At 45.3% G+C, this 11,007-nt stretch overlaps 1 long non-coding RNA gene across 2 annotated transcripts in view; it reads right to left on the bottom strand.

Moving 5' to 3' along the window:
• Window positions 1-10,330, bottom strand: part of LOC108512934 (uncharacterized) — a 12,374-nt gene extending 2,044 nt beyond the window's left edge. For both annotated transcript variants that reach the window (XR_001880746.1, XR_001880747.1), the window contains exons 1-2: window positions 10,221-10,330; window positions 2,095-2,273 (exon numbers count right to left, since the gene is read on the bottom strand). This is a non-coding gene — a long non-coding RNA (uncharacterized LOC108512934). The remainder of the gene's footprint in view (window positions 1-2,094; window positions 2,274-10,220) is intronic.
• Window positions 10,331-11,007: the final 677 nt, after the last annotated feature.

Genomic DNA, 11,007 nt, shown 5'->3' with positions numbered 1-11,007 from the left:
TGGAATAAAAAGGATAAAAAGACATTCACAATCATTGTGAGATATTTTAGTATCTTTTATCGGATATTGATTAATGGATAAAAATTTATTAAGAATATAGAGGAATACAGAATGAATAATATTCTGTAATCAGCAAACTTGAACTAATGAGCATATGTAGAAGACCGCATTTAAGAGCTGTAGAACACACATCTTTTTAAGGACGCTGTGACATGCTGACCATATGTTGTGCTGTTAAACAAGTCTGGAAAATTTTCAAAGGATAAAAATTAGATGTTTTTTTTTATCTTCAATGCAATTAAGCTAAAATCAATAACAAAAGATAACCAGAAAATTATTTTGTGTTTGGAAATTGAACAGTACCTTTCTAAAGAACCTATGGGACAAAGAAGAAATCATAATGGAAATTAGAAAATAGTTTAAAATACATTATTATTAAATATTATATATAAAAACTCGTGGGATACAGTTAAAACCATGCTTGGCAAAAAATTATAGCCTTAAAGTTTATATTAGAACAGAATGAAGGCTAAAAATCAATGTGCTAACAATCTATCATAAAGTCTTGGGGGAGAAGAACAGGAAAATAAAGCAAAGAAAGTAGAAGTAAGGACACGCAAGGATACAAGCCAAAAATAATGACTTAGAAAAATTAACATATGAAGGCAGATCAAGAGGACCGAAGAGTGGTTCTTCTAGGAGGTGAATGAAACGCAACTCCCTGGCAAGCCTGTTACAGGAAAAAGGGAACTAAAAAAACTTAGATAATAACCAGTGGTCAGGCACTATGAAGTAAATTTTTGCTAACGACTTCACCATCATTAGAAAGATAAGTGAATTATGCCAAAAGGTTTGAAAATGTAGGGGAAGTGGACAAAGTCCTAGACTCATAGCAGGGGTTCTGCAATGTTTATTACGATTGATACTTAAACAGATTAGACCCTGTATTGCTCATCCCTTGCTATCCTCTGGAACTTGGTCTTGGAAACACCAGACTGATGTGCATGAGAGAGAGAAGCTTAGTGCAAAGTTCAGAGTGGGGGAAGGATGTGGTCACCATCTGACAAGATCCTCTGGAGGCTTAGAGGCGGAGAGGGCATCTGCCTCTTCCCTGTGGCCTCGTGGCTGCATCCACCGCTCCCTGGATGGGGTCGGGGGTACCTGGGAGCATGATGCGTCCTTATACTCTTTTCACATCAGTATCTAAACTCAGAGTTTACGGAACAAGGGAAACTGCCTAGAATAAGGCTGGTAACCTAGTGACAAGGGTTTTTGCCCACCTTCACGCAGTTTAATGTCACGTGCCTCCAGATTGTGTTAACACAGAGCCTCTGCACAGTCTCCTTCGCGGTGGCCTCAGACATTTCCGGAATTGGTTGTCAGAGAGTAGGCCCCCGCGCAGTGCCAGCTTGCAGAGTGCAGAACTGGAAGCCACCGGGGCACTGTGTTTCTCCAAAGAGCAGTGCAGGCCCGGACAGCGGCCTCTTGCTGTTCAGCAAAAAGCAAACATTCAAAGCAGTCCCTGCGGGCTCAGCGTGGCGACCAAGAGCCGATTCTCCTCCTCGCACAGGACGACCAGGGCGCATTGGTGCCGGTGGGAGGAGCCACTCTGCAGAGCTGCTGGCCCCGGCTCCACATTCAGCCTCAAGTCGCAACTCTTTGTACCGGATGTTTTCAGAAAAACAGCGGACCATTCCCTAACAGCCTTACTGAGCCTTTTAACCACGTCTGCTCTTAACAGTAAAAATTAGTGCTGAACAATGGGACCCTCACTCATGGGCTACTGTGGTCTGGCAGTCAGGAGGGGTGGGTGGTTCTTGCTGCCAGGCACCTCACCCGTGGAGGGGACTATTTTTAGACTATGCTTCATTTTCCCATAAATACGGTATTTAAACCACCCGTAGTCATAGTTGGTCTGCTTTTGCAGCCCTCTACTTTTTATTTTCATCTCCATAGTGAGTGAGGGATATTGATTCTTTCCCAAACGCTCACTCTACTATGAAACTTTCTTTTTTTCTTTTCTTTTTTTTCTTTCCAATTCATGTAAAACAATAATATGGGAACACCTGCTATGTGCAAGTCATATCAAAGTACCTGATTTTTATCTCCTCATCCAGGGGCGCCTCCTCCTCAGTGGAAGCTGGTGGGTTCAGAGTGGTGCATGATACAGATCTTTGCAGTAAGAAGAGCTGCACTGAAATCCAGCCTCTGCCCCCTCCTGATTGTGGGGTCTTGGGTGCATCACCAAAGGCTCTGAAATCCACTTTGCCCGTCTGCAATGGATGGAGGTAACTGCTTTAGTTACAATCTTGGTTGAGCTCTAAACAAGAAGGTCTTGCTTTCCTTATTTGCCCTTCTAACTGTGCTTTGTGAACCTCCGTTTTCTACTGCTTCAAGAAACGACAGCTTGGCCAGATTCCATATCACTTCACCAACCTTCTTTTTTTAAATTCTTAATAGAATTTTGAAAAGAGTAATTTTAGGTTTTCAGAAAAATTGCACAGAAAGTACAAAGAATTCCCATATACACTCTCTGCACCCACACAGTCTCCCTGCGATTAACATCTAGTGTGATACGTTTGTTACAATTGAGGAGCCAATATTGACGAATTATTATTAACCAGAGTTAAGAGTTTTCATAGGTTTCACTCTTGGGGTTTTACATTGTATGGGTTGTGGCAAACACATAATGACAAGTAGCCACCATCACAGTATACAGAACAGTCTCACTGCCCTAAAAATCCCGTTCTCCCCTTATTCATTCCTCCCTCCCACCAACCCCTGGTAACCACTGAACCTTTTTTTTTTTTTTTTTTTGAGATGGAGTCTCGCGCTGTCGCCCAGGCTGGAGTGCAGTGGCGCAATCTCGGCTCACTGCAAGCTCCGCCTCCCGGGTTCACGCCATTCTCCTGCCTCAGCCTCCCCAGTAGCTGGGACTACAGGCGCTGTCACCAAGACCAGCTAATTTTTTTGTATTTTTAGTAGAGTCGGGGTTTCACCGTGTTAGCCGGGATGGTCTTGATCTCCTGACCTTGTGATCTGCCCGCCTCGGCCTCCCAAAGTGCTGGGATTACAGGCGTGAGCCACTGCGCCCGGCCACCACTGAACTTTTTTACTGTCTCCATAGTTTTGCCTTTTCTAGAATGTGTTATAGTTGGAATCATTCAGGTGGGCTTCTTTCACTTAGCAATATGCTTTTCAGGTTCCTCGGGAAAAGAGAAAGCCACTGTGTCTTTTGGTGGTTTGATCGCTCATTTTTTAAATTGATGAATACTATTTAATTGTCTGATTGTGCCACCATTTGCTTGTCATTCACCTACTGAAAAACATCTTGGTTGCTTCCAGTTTATTCCAGTGCAATTATTAATAAAGCTGCTACAAATATTTGTGTGCAGGTTTCTGTAAGGACATAGGTTTTCAACTGAATTGGGTAAATATCTAGAAGCACAATTGCTGGATCGTATGTTAAGATTATGTTTAACATTGCGAGAAACTTCCAAACTGTCTTCTAAAGTGGTTGTCCCATTTTGCATACTTACCAGCTGTGAGTGATAATTCCTGTTGCCCCATATCCTCACTAGCATTTGGCGATGTCAGCGTTCTGGATTAAGGCCATTCTAATAGATGTGTAGTGGTATCTTATTTTAATTTGCAATTCTCTTATGGTGTGATGTTGAACATCTTTTCATATGCTTATTTGCCATCTGTGTATCTTCTTTGGTGAGATGTCTGTTCATGTCCTTTGCCCATCTTTGAACTGAGTTGTTTGTTTCCTGTTGTTAAGTTTTGATAGTTCCTTGCATATTTTGGACACATGTGGCTTGTCTTCTCAGTCACATATAGTGTCTCTTGCAGAACAGAAGTTTTTAATTTTTGTTGTTGTTGTTGTTGTTGAGACGAAGTCTCACTCCATCAGCCAGGCTAGGGTGCGGTGGCACGATCTCGGCTCACTGCAGCCTCTGCCTCCTGGGTTCAAGCGATTCTCCTGCCTCAGCCTCCCAAGTAGGTGGGACTACAGGCATGCACCACAACACCTGACTAATTTTTGTATTTTTAGTAGAGATGGGGTCTCACCATGTTAGCCAGGCTGGTCTCAAAACTCCTGACCTCAAGTGATCCGGCCTCCCCAGCCTCCCAAATTGCTGAGATTACAGGTGCAAGCCACTGCTTCTGGCCAGAAATTTTTAATTTTATGAAGTCCAAACTTAACAATTTTTTTCTTTCATGGATTATGCTTTTGGTGGTGTATCTAAAAGCTTACCACCAAGTTTAAGATAACCTAGATTTTCTCCTTTGGTATCCCGCGAATGTTTTGTGTTTTACATTTAGGTCTATGATTCTCTTTGAGTTACTTTTTGTGAGGTTCTGTATCTAGACTCATTCTTTTGCACGTGGGTGTCTAGTTGTTCCAGCGCCATTTGTTGAAAAGACTGTTTTTGCTCCATGGAACTGCCTTTGCTCCTTTGTCAAATGTCAGTTGACTCTGTCTGTGTGGACCTATTTCTGGGCTATGTTGAACGCCCGTTTCCTGACATGCAGGGAAATGACAATTTAGATTCCACTTTGCTCTTTAAGACAGCCTCACTTCAGTAGATATTTAACCCTGTTCTTGTTTGTTTATTGTTTTGAAGCCCCTCCTTTCTCCTCCCACCACAGAGGCTACGCCTGTGTAGTGATTTTGAGTGTGGTAGGAAAAGGTGGTGTGCTTTTTTGTTTTGAACCTTTTAATGAAGCCCAGTGAACATAGAGAAAACTGCAGAAATTGAAAGTACATGTTTTTCTCAAACAACACATTTGTGTAACTAGCACTGACATGAAGGAAAGGCATAGTGCCAAGGCGCCTGAAACCCCTTCACCTCCCTTCCAGCCACCGCCTCCTGCCCTCAGGGCAGCCACGATCCTAATTTCCAACAGTTCAGACTAGTTCTACCTGGGTTTGCAGTTTTTATAAATATAATTATACAGTGTGTATTCTTTTGTCTAGCTTTTCTCACTCAACATTATGTGTGTTGCTTATTTTTATTGCTATAGAGCAGGGTGTCCAATCTTTTGGCTTCCAGTGGGCCACACTGGAAGAAGAAGAATTGTCATGGGCCACATGTAAAATACACTGACACTAACAATAGCTGATGAGCTAAAAATAAATTGGAAAAAAATTCTCATAATGTTTTAAGAAAGTTGACGAATTTGTGTTGGGCCGCATTCAAAGCCGTCCTGGGCCTCATGCGGCCTGGACAAGCTTGCTGTAGAGTATTGTAGGAGTCAGAAAACTTTATAAAGGGCCAAATGATGAATACTTTAGGTTTTGTAAGCCACATGTGATCTTTGTCACATTTTCTTCCTCCTCCTCCTCCTCCTCCTCTTCTTGTTCTTTTTTATGAGGTTCAGAGATTAGTTACAACACTTTGAAGATACAAAAATGGTTCTTAACTCTCAAGCTGTACAAAAACAAGCAATGAGCTGTAGCTTGCTAATCCCTGGAGTATTCCATCCTGCAAATATGGTGTATTTATCCACTGTACTCTTGGTGTGAATCTGGGTAGCTTCCCCTTTGGGGCTACTGTGAGTAGAGCTGCTATAAACATTCTGTTGCATGTCTTGTGTGTATTGGCTGTATTACTTGGGCTGGGATTCCTGGGTCACAGAATGTGCGTATTCCACCTTTAGTAGGTATTCCAAGCAGTTTTCCAAAACTGTAACACTCTCGCAGGCAGCACCTGAACATTCTGGTTGCTCCACACTCTCACCAGGATTTTCCATCCTTTCCAGTGGACCAGTTTTGTTGGGTGTATGGTGCTTTTTCATTATGGCTTTAATTTGCATTTCACTTTGATTTCCATTTTTCTAGGTTGAACACTTTCAAAATATGCTTATTGTCCATTTGGATATCCTTTATGCAAAGACTTTTGCCTATTTTTTAATAACTTGCCTTTTTCTTATAGTTCCAGACTTTTTTGGTTTCCCTGAGAGCCTGATACCAGCAACCATTCCTGGTGCCTATCTCTGTCCATTAAGCAAGGTAGTTAGTCACAAGCAACAGAAACCAGTCTGGTTGGTCATGTGTTAGTTCAAGGTGAGGGGGGAGATTTATTTTAAGGAATTGACTCATGAAATTATGGAGGGTGAGAAGTCCCAAGGTGTGTAGTTGGCACACTGGAGACCCAAGAGAGCCAATGGTACAGTTCTAGTCTCAATGCCAACAGTTTTGAGGCCCAGGAGAGCTGATGTTTCAATTCAGGTCCAAAGGCAGGAAAGAAACACGTGTTTTTTCAGGAACATCGGGCAGGAGGAACTCCCTACGAACCGATGGTGGGAGGGTCAGCCTTTTTGTTCTCTTCAGATCTTCAGTTGACTAGATGGGACCCGCCCAGGGGCCCACCCACAATGGGTGAAAAAAGTTGCCTTACTCTGCCTACTGGTTTAAATGTCAACCTCACCAAAAAATACCCTCACAGAAACATCTAGAATAATGTTTGACCAGATGTCTGGATATTCTGTGGCACGGACACATAAAAACCATCACAGAGCCCAATTCTGGGACTTCAAGAACTAGGAGCAGGCAGATAAAGAGCCGGAGAGGCAGGCTCAGGGTTTGGGTAGCAGGAAAATGCCCTTGATTGCTCTGCAGAACTCTGTGCCTGAGCACACGACGCTGCAGGAGCCCCATGGTGTCACGAGCCCTGCTGGTCCACCTGCTGTGCTGGAAACTGAGTGAGGCTGTCCTGGCCCCCACAACTTCTGCCAAATCTGGTTCAACAGGATCCTTGCTTCTCAGCACCACAGCAGGAGAGTGATATTCTGGCATCCTTGGTTTTATACTGAGAGGTGGAAACTCATCCAAATAGTGAAGAGACATTCAGGAATTGGTCGTCAAAAGGGGCAACATTGTCTGTTGCACGTGTCTTTCACTGACGTGGTGTTTTGGAGTCTGGTTACATCTTGGCCCTGAATTCCAGCCTCCCTGTTTGGGGCTGTAGTTTAGGTCCACACTTAACAGTTGTGGATGAGTACGGAGCCAAGTCCAGGTTCAAGTTTAACTGTGATTCACACCTTTCAAAATTGGGGCGGGTGTGGCTTGACGTAGTAGGGCTGATGTGTTTGGAACCTCTCAGGATTGTTCAGCCTGGGGGAGGAGGTCAGTGAGGCCTTTCCCTCAGGGGAGTTAGCCTCTGATTTTTCACTTGCCTCACTCTGCCCATTCTCAGCAACACTTCACATGGTTGTCTACTCTGTAAAGCACGCTTCTTGTACTTATCCTTGACTCAAGGGAGAAGGATCTGGGATTTCTGACAGTTCTCAGCATGGGGATTTGACGGCTAAGATGGTTGCTGTAGCTCCATATCACATATACATTCCAGCCAGGTAGAATAAAGAAGAGGAAATGGGGTGTGTTTCCAAGTAAACTACATTTCTAAGTAGCTCTAGAAGCCATCTCTGCTTATGCTCCATTGGCCACACTAACTGCAAGGGATGTGGAGAAGCATCGTGTTTATTTTGAGTGGTTATGTACTCAGCTAAAATGTGAGGTCTAATACTAATGGGAGGGAAGAACTCATGTTAGGGGAACAAAATCTTGTCATGGGATCTGGAGCAATTTTAATTTTATTATTATTTTATTTATTTATTTATTTGGAGACAGAGTTTCCCTCTTGTTGCCCAGGCTGGAGTGCAATGCCGCCATCTTGGCTCACTGCAACCTCTGCTTCCCGGGTTCAAGCAATTCTCCTGCCTCAGCCTCCTGAGTAGCTGAGATTACAGGCATGAGCCACCATGCCTGGCTAATTTTGTATTTTTAGTAGAGATGGGGTCCTCCATGTTGGTCAGGCTGATCTCGAACTCCCTACCTTAGGTGATCCACCTGCCTTAACCTCCCAAAGTGCTGGGATTACAGGCATGAGCCACCGTGCCTGGCCTTAAGCAGAAATCTCATTCAAGTATGTCTGTAACCGTTTTCCAATACGGTGCTCCCACATGGACTAGGAAGTGAGAGAGAAGGTAGTTCTCAGCCTTCCTTCCAAGTCTGCTTGGAGCCTTTCTACCTCAGCAGTGTCTCTTCTCCCTCTAGTATCAGACCAAGCCCCCAAAAAGCCACCACTGGGGTATGACCTGCAAGTGAAACTACTCACTCAACACAGTCATCAAAATTGTTCTGCCTTTTCCCTTATCTGTGCAGTGGACACCAGAATGTAATCAAGTCTACTGAGGACATTTACATGTTTGGCTGGTATAGTTGTAAAGAGTCAGTAGAGGGCAGTTTCAAATTCTGATGCAATTATTCCTCTTCTGGGATGTTTCTAGGGCAAAATCGTACGCATGGGCAAACATACGTGGGGCTATCCCTTGAATCGTGTTTCCAGTAGTAAAACTGGAAACGGTCTGGATTGCCGACAAAAAGAGAGTTGGTTAAATAAGCAATGGTATTTTCATTTTGTATCGTTCTAGGGAATCATTCAAATTACGTGGTAGAAGACCATGTCATGCTAATAGAAATGCATTCATTGTACATAAAGTGAGAACACAGCATGTTTGAAAAATTATGTTATATAACGGAATGCTGGTAAAGCACTTAGCACCCTGCCTGGCTCTGGAAGTGTTAGTTATCATCATTTTTAAAAGCATAATCTCAGGTTTGAGAGAAGCAGTTATAATTAATGAAAGAAAAGAATACATGACAATTTCAAGTGGTTATCAGTGAGTAGAAGGATCATGGATTTGTGTGTCCTTCTTTGTGCTTTTCGAATTTTGTGAATTGTCTGTCATGAACTAGTACTTTTACTCTAGAGTGACAAAAGAATCTTGCTGAAAGCTGCTAACTTGCCCTACCACCATCAAGGTCTTAGACAAAGCCTTGTGCTGGGAAGCGGGAGATGCACCACCGCTTCCCTGTACCTCTGATCTCTGACTTTAGATATTTCCCTTCAGCTCTCTAGGCTTTGTGTACCCTTTTGGGGATAATAGCTGACTTTTTAAGGTTAGGGGATACTTGCTTATGCTGACATTCAGGAGAATTTTCACTCACAATAACACAGATAGTTCCACATCATGAGCCCTAGTGGACACTGCTGTATACCCACGACACCCTCACAGCATCTGATGGGTGAGGACACTTAGGTGTGGAGATATGAAATGACTTACCCAAGGTGACACAGATAGAAGGTGACCACCCCAGGACTTGGACAGGTCTATCCAACCCCAGGACCAGTCGACTGCCTTAGCATAGGAACCTGGCCCCGGGGGATTTTTCTTGCAATCTGGCTCAAGCATGTGACTTCTATCCAGGATGGGCTAAAAAGAAAAGTGTGTGACGGGGTAGGGTAGGAGTTTGGGGTTATAGCTATGGGAAGCCTGAGAGAGTGAGGCCCCAAGTGGATCTAGTGTCCCCAATCAACCCCAGACCTCAGCGCCTTCACATGGGATAGAGGAGCAGCTGAGGACTGGTCCTGGGTGAGATTTCCGCCTCAGAGGGAGAGGTCCTCACTGCTGGCCTTTGGTGAGGAAGCATTCTTATGAAAGCCCCTTGACCCTGGGGGCTGGGAAGCTGAGGGCACTGAGTCAGTGTCTGGGGAGGGTGTGGTATACATCTAGGTTCTTTCCATGCGCTCTGTGAGTTGCTGCCAAGCCCAGGGGACAGGTTCATGCAGATGTGTTCTAGGTAAAGCTAACCCATGCCCCGGAAAGCCTCGTCCCAGAAAATTGCCTGGGTCACCATTCTCTAAATCCAACCGGTATCACCTCACCTCACTTAATTCTAGACCATAATACACAAAGGGAGCCGAAGCCCCTGCTGCGGGGAGTCTGCGCTCAGGAGCAAGGTCCGTTTGGGGGAAAGGCCTCACTGCTGTGTCCCAGCTGGACAGTAGCACGGGAGCCCCATCTAGCTACCAGTTCTGGCAGACTTCCTTTGGATTGCAAGCTTAGGACAGCCCCAGTGCTTCCACCCTAAGCTTGTGCCAAAGTTTTCAAAACAGAGAGAAACAGGTCTCTGCTCTGTTTCCTTTCCCCTCGGCACCCCTTCGGTAGGAGACAGTTGGTGTCTTTTTGAGGTGGGGCTGAGTGGGCCCTCCCTGCTCCTCAGCAGCCCCAGCGGCCACCCTAGACGTGCTAGGAAGACGACACCCCGAGCCCTGCTCAGAAAGGGGGCACCACTCGCAAGTAGGTCCTGACCAACAGGAGAGAGAGCCTTTGTCCAGACCACGCCTGTGCGTCTCCCCCAAACTCACAGAGAGAAAAGGACGCGCTGTCGCTGAGCGATTACTGAGCCCAGACACAGGAGAGGGGATCCTAGCCCCGCTCCTCCTCCATCCTTCGCAGTCTGTCCCTGTCTGGAAGAAGGAGGTGTGGCCTGACCGCTCTAAATCTGACTCTAAAACTCACAGGTCAAGGAAAACCTCTGTGACGTGTTGGGGGGGCGGTGTGCTGGCAGCTGGCGGCATCCTCGCCTCGGGCCTGTTTGGAACCCAGTGCTGGCCTTCTTCATTTGACACCCGTCCCATGCAGGAGAGCCGGCGGGGCCACAAGGGAGCTCCGGGTACAGACTGCTCTGTAAAGCACAGACATTGGGGGAGGGGCGGGGAGGGGCGGCAAATTCCCACCTACAGGAGAGGTGCGCTCCCTGGGTTCGGTCTTTCTCCGCACCCACCCTTTCTGGGCCATGCTCCGGTTAAAACCACATGTCCCTAGCACAGGCTGCGGTGGCCTGGCAGAGAGATGGGGAGGGGGCCTGGTGACCTCCCTCCCAGAGCCCATGGGCAGGCCACAGGTTCGCCTGCCGGAGTCAGACTTCACGGGCTCTCTCCAGCCCAGAAGAAGAGTGCAATGCAAATCTGCTGTAGAAATATTCTTAAAACAAAGTAAGTCCTCAAAGCAAATTCAGAATTCATTATTTTGGGTACATGTAAATATGTATTTGCTGCTTAACCTATGGCTCAACCCATATCATCTTTGCACATTTATACATTCTAAAATTGTTTAGTTTATGCAAAAATCAGTGTAACCGGGATCCTGTAG

This window comes from Rhinopithecus bieti, unplaced genomic scaffold (assembly GCF_001698545.2).
Source record: "Rhinopithecus bieti isolate Rb0 unplaced genomic scaffold, ASM169854v2 scaffold_28547, whole genome shotgun sequence".
Taxonomy (NCBI): Eukaryota; Metazoa; Chordata; class Mammalia; order Primates; family Cercopithecidae; genus Rhinopithecus; species Rhinopithecus bieti.
The sequence above is the reverse complement of the archived record's forward strand: the minus strand, read 5'-3'. Positions and strand labels throughout refer to the sequence as shown.